Below are 10461 nucleotides of genomic sequence, written 5' to 3' on the forward strand. Positions count from 1 at the left end.
CGTGGCAGCACGCCACTGGCTGCGGGCGGCGGCGGCGACTCGTCCGGTGGGAACCGGACGTGTCCGGCGGCGGAGATGGGCGATTTGCTAGGGTTAGGGGTGGTTTTTGCCCGAAATTTCGGGGGAGAGGGGGTTTATATAGGTAGAGGGAGCTAGGAGAGTCCAAATGAGGTGCGGTTTTCGGCCACATGATCGTGATCGAACGGCCGAGAGGATGGAGGGGGTTTGGATGGGTTTTGGGCCACTTTGGAGGGGTGTTGGGCTGCAACACACATGAGGCCTTTACGGTTCCTCGGTTATCCGTTGGAGTATCAAACGGACTCCAAATGGCACGAAACTTGACAGGCGGTCTACCGGTAGTGAACCAAGGCCGCTTGGCAAATCTCGGTCCAACCCGAGAACGTTTAACACTCGCACATGAAAACAGGCAAAAGGGGGCGTCGGAGGACATAGGAGTGTCGGATCGCAAAACGGACAACGGGGAAAATGCTCGGATGCATGAGACGAACATGTATGCAAATGCGATGCACATGATGACATGATATGAAATGCATGACATGGACAAAAATGCAAGACTAAGACAAAACCCAACCACGAGGGAATATCATAACTTAGTGCCGAAAATGGATAGAATTGGAATACAATTATGGCAAGTTACATACGGGGCGTTACAACACTCCATCACTACGAAAGGATCTCGTCCCGAGATCTAGGACTGGAAAAACTCCGGATATTCGGAACGGAGGTGGTCCTCGCATTCCCATATGGCCTCTCGGTCGGAATGGTGTGACCACTTCACTTTCAGAAATTTGATAGACTTGTTGCAAGTCTTGCGCTCGGTTTCTTCAAGGATAGCAACGGGATGCTCATTATAAGCCAGGTCTTCTTGGAGATCAATCTCCTTGAAGTTGATGGTGCGGTCAGGAGTCTTGAAACACTTGCGAAGCTGAGACACGTGAAACACATCATGCACGTTTGCAAAGTTGGATGGAAACTCAAGTTGATAGGCGAGGTCCCCTCTTTTGCCAATGATCTTGAAAGGACCCACGTATCTAGGGGCAGGCTTACCTTTGATACCGAAGCGACGAGTACCTTTCATTGGAGAGACGCGGAGGTAGACATGGTCTCCGATCTTGAAAGCCAAGTCATGATGCTTGCTATCATAGTAACTCTTCTGGCGCGATTGCGCGGCTTTGAGATTTTCACGAAAGACTTTGCACATTTCTTCAGCCTCTGTGATCAAGTCATTGCCAAGAAGTTGGTGTTCACCAGTCTCTGACCAATTAAGAGGAGTACGGCAGTTTCTGCCATAGAGAATCTCAAATGGGGCCTTGCCCGAACTCGCTTGGAAGCTGTTGTTGTAGGAGAACTCGGCATATGGAAGACAATCTTCCCACTTCATACTGAAGGAAATGACACATGCCCTGAGCATATCTTCAAGAATTTGATTGACTCACTCGACTTGGCCACTAGTTTGAGGATGAAAGGTTGTGCAAGCGAATGTTGGTGCCCATGGCCTTCTGAAAGGAATCCCAAAACTTAGAAGTAAAGATGCTTCCACGATCTGAAGCTATCAACTGCGGAATGTCGTGCAACGAGACAATCCTGGAGGTATATAGCTCTGCCAACTGAGTTGATGTGATAGATTCTTTGATAGGAAGAAAATGGCCCACTTTAGTGAGCTTGTCGATGACAACAAAGATAGCATCATTGCCACGCTTGGACTTGGGAAATCCAGTCACGAAGTCCATCTCAATATGGTCAAACTTCCATTCTGGAATGGCAAGAGGTTGGAGGAGACCAGCTAGTCATTGGTGTTCTGCTTTCACTCTTCTGCAGACATCACATTCATTCACGAACTGAGCAATCTCGCGCTTCATTCGAGTTCACCAATACGACTGTTTGAGGTCATGGTACATCTTTGTACTTCCAGGATGAATAGAAAGGAGTGAATTGTGAGCCTCATTCATAATGACTTTATGAAGGTCACCCTTAGGAACAACAATTCGATCCTCGAAGAAAAGAGTATCTTTGTCATCAAGGCGATAGCACTTGTACTTGGGTTGGCTCTTGGCAATCCCAATCTTCACCTTCTTCACCATTGCATCAAGAAGTTGAGCCTCACGAATCTGATCTTCCAAAGTAGGAGAGACTTGGGGGTTGGCAAGGAATCCTTGAGGAACAACTTGGAGATTAAATTTGTGGAAAGCTTCACAAAGGTCTGGTTGGAAGGGCTTGAGAATCAGACTGTTGCAGTAAGCCTTCCTGCTCAAAGCGTCAGCAATGACATTGGCCTTGCCTGGAGTATATTCAATACTCGGATTATAGTCTTGAATCATCTTGACCCAACGAGTCTGCTTGAGGTTAAGGTTGGGCTGAGTGAAGATGTACTTGAGACTCTTATGATCAGTGAAGATGTCCACTTTCCTTCCCAACAAGAGATGTCTCCATGTTAAAAGAGCATGCACAACTACAGCCAACTCGAGGTCATGAGTGGGGTAGTTCTTTTCATTGGGCTTCAACTGGCGAGAGGTATAGGCCACAACTTTCTTCTGTTGCATTAACACAGCACCGAGACCTTGCAGGGAAGCATCACAGAAAACCTCGAATGGTTTGGATTCATCAGGAGGAGTCAGAACTGGAGCTGTGACTAACTTCTCTTTGAGGGTGTTGAAAGCCATGTCACATTCAGGTGTCCAGACATATTTCACATGTTTCTGGAGGAGGTTGTAAAGAGGCTTCGCGATCTTAGAGAAATTCTCAACGAATCTTCGACAATAGCTTGCGAGCCAAAGAAAGTTGTGGAGCTGCTTCACATTCTGAGGCGGTTCCCAATTCACAATTGCAGACACCTTTAGGATTAACATCTATGCCCTTGGCGGAGATGATATGCCCAAGGTAGAGAACCTCATCGACCCAAAACTCGCACTTTGAAAACTTTGCATAGAACTGATGTTCTCTGAGTTTGTCCAGCACCAATCTCAAATGCTTGGCATGATCCTCCTTGTTCTTGGAAAAGACCAAAATTTCATCGAGGTAGACCAAGACGAGGTCATTTGTGTAAGGGTTGAAGATGAAGTTCATCATGCGAGAGAATGATGGAGGAGCGTTAACAAGGCCGAAAGACATGACAGTGTATTCATAGGAACCATAGCTTGTTCTGAAAGCTGTCTTGGGGATATCTTGTTCACGAATGTGAATCTGATGATAGCCCATACGGAGGTCAAGCTTGGAGAATACTTGATCACCTTTGAGTTGTTCGAAAAGCTCATTGATGTTGGGAAGTGGGTACTTGTTCTTTATGGTCTTCTTATTCAATGGGCGGTAGTCGACACAAAGTCAGTCCGTGCCATCCTTCTTCTTGACAAAAAGAACACCACAACCCCAAGGAGAAGAACTTGGTCGGATTAGACCCATACGCTCTTGTATATCGAGTTGTTTCTTCAGCTCCTTCAACTCTTCTGGTCCAAGCTTCTCAGGACGTTTGCAAACAGGTTCCGTGCCAGGCTCAAGATCAATGACGAATTCAACTGGCCGGTGAGGAGGCATTCTTGGAGGCTCTTCTGGAAAGACGTCTTGATATTCACAAACGACTGGAATCTGAGAGATGGCATTCAACTCGCCCTTCTCATTGAGAGAAAACAGTCGAATGGTATCATCACGAGCGGCATAGACAATCACATCCTCAGACGAGTGTCAATTGAATCTGCCTGGCAGCACAATCAAGTTGAGCCTTGTGCTTAGAAAGCCAGTCCATGCCGAGAATTAGATCAATATCCAAGTTACCCAGAACAATAGGAGAGGACAGAAACTTATAGTTGCCCAACATGATAGAAACATCCGGAACCATAGAGCTTGCGTTAATGAATTTACCCGGAGAGACAACTCATAATTGCCTAGGCAAGTCTTGGAAAGGCAACTCATGCTTCGATGCAAATGGTCTTGAAATGAAATAATGCGATGCACCAGTATCAAAAAGGAATTTTGCAGGAATATCATTAACAGGAAGGTTACCCATGATCACTTCTGAAGAGTCTTCTGCCTGAGCTGCATTCATCATGTTAACCTTTGCAGACTTGGGATTATGCTTGACCACTGCATTGCTGGCAGATCTCACAGGAGGAGGAGGCGGAAGATTCCTCTAGTTGAAGCATTTGTTTGCATAGTGACCCTTCTGCTGACACTTGTTGCACGTAACCTCTGAGAGTGGCCGGTGATACGGAGCACTTAACCTTGGAGCATGAGACGAAGCTTTGTTCTGAAAGCCTGGGTTGGGTGGGTGGGAAGATCCATTGCCACCTTTGCTCTTCTACTGATAAGGCTGACAGAACGGAGGGGGGGGGGGAAACCAGTACTTTTGCTACTTAGCTGCCACTTGAGTTGAAGAAGAAGGAGTTACATCCCTGACTCTCTTCTTGGAAGCATCGCACTTGAGCTGAGTGGCCTCTTGCTTAAGTGCCATGTTGTAGAACTCATCATACTTGGTTGGCTCAAAAAGCACAAGAGCTAGTTGCAGATCTTCTCTAAGGCCACCTCTGAATTGATAAATCATGCCCTTCTCGTCAATGACGTCTTGTTTAGCGAAGCGAGCGAGCCTCTGGAACATGATGTTGTATTGGTAAACAGACAAGCTGCCATGCTTCATATTGCCGAACTCCTCACGCTTAGTCTCAACAACACTCTGAGGAATGTGGTGAGCTTTGAAGTCTCAGCCGAAATCATCCTAGGTAATCACACGACCTCCTCTGGAATCTTTGTATTGTTGATACCACTCAGCAGCTTGGTCTTTGAGTTGGAACAAAGAAAACTTGACAAAGTCCTCAAGCCTGACGTTGCTACACTCAAAATGTTTGCAGATATCCACGAGCCAATCATCAGCGTCTGTGGCCTCGACACAGTTACTGAAAGACTTCGGCTGGTTTGCGAGGAATTGGTTGAGGGTAGCAAACTGAGTTTGATTGTTGTCGTGGCCTTGATTTCCTTGGTTGCGCTCTTGCAAGAGTTGCATAATCAACTGCGTGTTGGCGTTGGTAGCGGCCATCACAGCTTGCCATGCCTCCAGAGGTGGAGGTGGTGGCGGAGGTTCCAGATTCTGACGCGTTGGAGGAGCCATCCTGAAGAGGGTGACCTGCATTAGCATCTTGAAAGACATATATTCAAGCTGAATCAAATGGATCGAAATTGCAACATATAGCCTTAACATTCGAACAAGAATGAACAAATGAATTCGAAATTAAATAATCACACTTCCATAAATTGAGAAGCTACTTAGATAGAGGTAGATGAATAAAACAACAAGGTACAGATATGAACAAATAATTGGTAAGGATTACCCAATCACAAACCAACTATCTGCGGAAGAAATACTAGAGCTACATGAATTCCCACCTATGAAACTCCGGAAACTTTCCGATTATGCAATCAGGTGTTGGGGATACAGGGGAAGCATAATATCTCACCCAAAACTAGCAAACCCTACATCCAGTTGTATCCATCCTTCAACACATAACCAAGAAACCTTCGAAAATCATTTACCTCAACCTTTGAAAAGCATCCGATATACGAGTTATGGCAATACTCTCGAACACCCGCCCCAGTACTAGGTGGCGTCGAGGTTATCTCACCAACAACTGCATAAAAGATATTTTCAATGTCGGCGAAACTTAGGTATTCCAGAACTGCAACGATAAAATTGTGACGATAACACCTCAGAGCTCAACTCCCCGGGACACTGCCACAACCCCTAAATGTCAGGAGGCATCAAGAACAATGTTCTCGTCACAAAACCATCGGAACAATTCCAAGATACCTACGTGATCCTAAAAAATTTTAGTGAAATTTGAGAAGAGAAGAGTCAAAACTCTACGTCAGGATGCCTCACCAGAGCGACAAAGGGACTGGGAAGTAAAAAGAATCCTACTCTCCGATATATATAATCCTATAAGACTCAAAACATTTTCTAGACTCAACAACGCCAGCGATTCGATCAAGCAGGGGGCTCCTAAGTCGGGGAAGGCTCTGATACCAACTTGTAACACCCACGATGCGGCTATATCTCCCATGTGTCGGAGCATGACTTAGAGGCATAACCGCATTGTAGGCATGTCGCAAGAGGGGTAATCTTTACACATCCCATGTACTGAATAAGAAAGAGGTACAGAGTTGGCTTACAATTGCCACTTCACACAATACATAAATATAGCATTACATCATCCAGATACAATCAAGGTGCGACTACGGAACCAAAATAAAGACAACCCCAAGTGCATAAGATCCCCGATCGCCCCAACTGGGCTCCACAACTGATCGTCTGGAAAGGAAACGTAGTAACGTCCCGAGTCCTCATCAAAATCCCACTTGAGTTCAGTGGCATCCCCTGGAATGGCATCATCGGCACCTGCATCTGGTTTTGGAAGTAATCTGTGAGTCACGGGGACTCAGCAATCTCACACCCTTGCGATCAAGACTATTTAATCTTATGGGTAGGGAAAGGTTGTGAGGTGGAGCTGCAGCAAGCACTAGCATATATGGTGGCTAACATACACAAATGAGAGCGAGAAGAGAAGGCAAAGCACGGTCGAGAAGCTACAAAGATCAAGAAGTGATCCTAGAACTACTTACGTTCAAGCATAACACGAGACCGTGTTCTCTTCCCGGACTCCGCCGAAAAGAGACCATCACGGCTACACACGTTGTTGATTCATTTTAATTAAGTTAAGTGTCAGGTTTTCTACAACCAGATATTAACAAATTCCCATCTGCCCATAACCGCGGGCACGGCTTTCGAAAGTTAAAAACCCTGCAGGGGTGTCCCAACTTAGCCCATCACAAGCTCTCACGGTCAATGAAGGATATTCCTTCTCTCAGGATGACCTGATCAGACTCGGAATCCCGGTTATAAGACATTTCGACAATGGTAAAACAAGACCAGCAAAGCCACCGGATGTGCCGGCAAATCCCGATAGGAGTCGCACGTATCTCATTCTCAGGGCACACCGGATGAGCCAGGCGTCGGGTTGGCATAGACCCTGGTTGCCCAGGGGGCGCCAGACATCGCTCAGGTTGGACCAACACTTAGAGAAGCACTGGCCCGGGGGGGTTAAAATAAAGATGACCCTTGAGTCCGTGAAACCCAAGGGAAAAAGGCTAGGCGGCAAATGGTAAAACCAAGGTTGGGCCTTGCTGGAGGAGTTTTATTCAAGGTGAACTGTCAAGGGGTTCCCATTATAACCCAACCGCGTAAGGAACGCAAAATCAAGGAACATAACACTGGTATGACGGAAACTAGGGCGGCAAGAGTGGAACAAAACACCAGGCATAAGGCCGAGCCTTCCACCCTTTATCGAGTATATAGGTGCATTAAAGTAAACAAGATATAATAATGATATCCCAACAATAAACATGTTCCAACAAGGAACAAACTCCAATCTTCACCTGCAACTAACAATGCTATAAGAGGGGCTGAACAAAGCGGTAACATAGCCAAACAACGGTTTGCTAGGACAAGGTGGGTTAGAGGGTTGACATGGCAATGTGGGAGGCATGATAAAGCATGTGGTAGGTATCGAGGCATAGGCATAGCAATAGATCGAGCATCTAGCAAGCAAAGATAGAAGTGATTTTGAGGGTATGGTCATTTTGCCTGCAAAGTTCTCCGAGTTGACATAAGCTTGATCCTTGTAAGCGTACTCAACGGGTTCCTCGATCACGTACTCGTCTCCCGGCTCTACCCAAGTCAAGTACACAAGCAAGGGTGACACAATCAACCACGGTACAATGCACAAGCAACATGATGCAAAACTTGGCATGATATGCGGGATGTAATATGCAATGCATATGTGTGCTCCGGAAGGAAAAGATTGAACCAGGCCTCAACTTGGCAAACCAAGTGCGCCGCTGGAAAGATGAGTTGATTTCAGTCGAAATCGATATAAAGATCACCGGAATCGGATGCACGGTTTGCAAGTGGCAAGCAAAACAATAATGGCACTATTCTGCAATTAACAACACGATGCCATCTAAAATGCAACAAGAAAATAGGCTACTGCACTTTAACACAGAAAAAAGCACATGGCAGAGATCCACTCAAGATGCTTGACAAAAGATTAACACTGAGCTACGACTAAATCACACAATAGCAGGTTCAAACAAACATGGCAAAAGTGCAAAAGATATCAGCTTCACAGACTTAGTGAAAATAACAACATGTCAGGATTTAACATCAGGAAGCAATGTTTAGAGCAAGATAACAACATGCTACAGGATCATATCATAGCAAAGCAGGGCATGGCATGAATCTACTCAAACCATATAACAAGAGACCCTTGTTGACCATAAGCCAAAAAGGATCAGAAAATATGATGGCACCCATGTAAACATAGCAAGTTTCGTTAACAGATTCAGAATTAGCAGAAAACTGGACATGGCATAAACAGAGTTACGTAGGCATGTTTGCGAGCTCGATGCACTCACCACAAGGCATTGCAAGACAAACTAAGCATACAAGCAGCAAGAAGACATGTTCAAGAAGCTAACCATGGCAAGAACAATCTCATAGCATGCAAGGATCAACTACAACAACCTTGGCAAAATTGAATAACATGTAAACAATCTGCCAGGAACATTTTATAGCAAAAGTAGAGCAAGATAGAGTCATGCTATGGTACTCCATAATTGCAAACAAAGACATGGATGGATTGAGCATAACAATATCTCAAAATCATCCTTACTGAACATGCTCAAAAGAGGCATGGATCACTCTGTAGCAACATGAATACATGGCATAAAAATAACATCAGGGAAATGACCGTATGATGTCCATCCAACGGCCGTAGTGCTTCTTCAACCTCTGGTCTTCTTGCTCCAGCCACCCAAAGCAGCGCCGGTCGTGCCTTGTGCTCCTACCTCGCCGTCATCCACCGCCCTGGTGCTCTCGGTCCGGCGTGGTCAACGTGGTCAAGGAACGACTTCCATCGGAAGAGTGATGTACGTGGAGAGGCTGGCAGCTGGGTCCACGGCAGCCGTAAGGAAGTGCCTCCTTATTACACGGAAAATAATTATTCCTCAACCTGACAGCAGGGACCCACCGGACAGGCCACCGTATTTGGCAAAAAAAATGTTTCCCCCTGACTGTTGGGACCCATCGGATGGACCATCGTATTTCGCAAAAAAAATGTTCCCCCGCTGTCAGCTCGGACCCACCGAAAGTGCCTCCTTATTATGCACAAAAAAATGAATACTCCCCCTGCTAGTTGGGACCCACCTTGGTGGGTGGCTGACTTGTGGGCCTACTAAGTTGAGGGGGGACGGAGTGCTTTGTCAACTTAGTCAATATGAACGATTCTAGCTCCAGTGACCGTACGATGTCCATCCAACGGCCGTAGTGCTTCCTCAACCTCTGGTCTTCTTGCTCTAGCCGCCCAAAGCAGCGCCAGTCGTGATGCATGATCCCGCCTCGCGTGGCTAGCTGTGCTGCCGCGGAGGACTCACCGCCCCCTACTATTCCCACCGCTGGCCAGGCCCTGCGGCAACGGCAGCCTCACACCGCAGTCAAACCAGTGAACCCTCGTACTCCTCTCCATGCGGGCTCCCACTGCCGTGTTTTCCCCGGCTCCGCGTCGTCCCCTTCCTAGGCCTTGCCGTGGTCCACGTGGTCAAGGAACGGCTTCCATTGGACCTGGACTGTACGTGGAGAGGCTGACAGCAAGGTCCACGACCGCAGCAAGGAAGTGCCTCCTTATTATGCGCAAAATAATTATTCCTCCACCTGACAGCAGGGACCCACCGGACGGGCCACCATATTTCGCAAAAAAAATGTTTCCCCCTGACTGCTGGGACCCACCAGCTACATCTTCGCACACAGGAAATTGCGTCCGGGCAAACAAACGATTCGCCCCCTGACTGCTGGGACCCACCAGCTACATCTTCACATGCAAGGAAGTGCCTGACAGTCGGGACCCACCTGGTCAAAGCGTACGTAGCGTTGTCATTCTGGTCGCGAACGTGTACGTACATACTGGTCGATGTAGAGGCACACTTGTGTCGTAGTAGAGGCGCGCACGTAGCATGTACACGTACGTACAGCCGCCAGTGTGCAAGAAAGAAAATACGGCCACGTACGTACACCTACTCACGCATGTGTATGGCCAGGGCACGTGTACATGGCTGGGTCGGAACAAAGAAACTGTGTCGTCGTTGTGTTCATGGGGAGTCAACCGGCTAGGTCAGAATGGAATGCGTCGTCATGTTCATCGAGAGGGCTTGGACGGAACAGGCAATGGAAACGAGGCCTGGCGTACCGCAGAACGGAGGAAACGGCCTTGTGTTCGACCGACCACGTTCGAAACGGGATCCTATTCATCGGGAGGGGTCTGGCGTAACACAAAACGGAGGAAACGGACCTCCTACGATTTAAATGGGGGTCCTATTGATCGGGAGGGGTGTGGCGTACCGCAAAATGGA

Source organism: Triticum aestivum, chromosome 6A (genome assembly GCF_018294505.1).
Source record: "Triticum aestivum cultivar Chinese Spring chromosome 6A, IWGSC CS RefSeq v2.1, whole genome shotgun sequence".
In the NCBI taxonomy this organism is placed as follows: Eukaryota; Viridiplantae; Streptophyta; class Magnoliopsida; order Poales; family Poaceae; genus Triticum; species Triticum aestivum.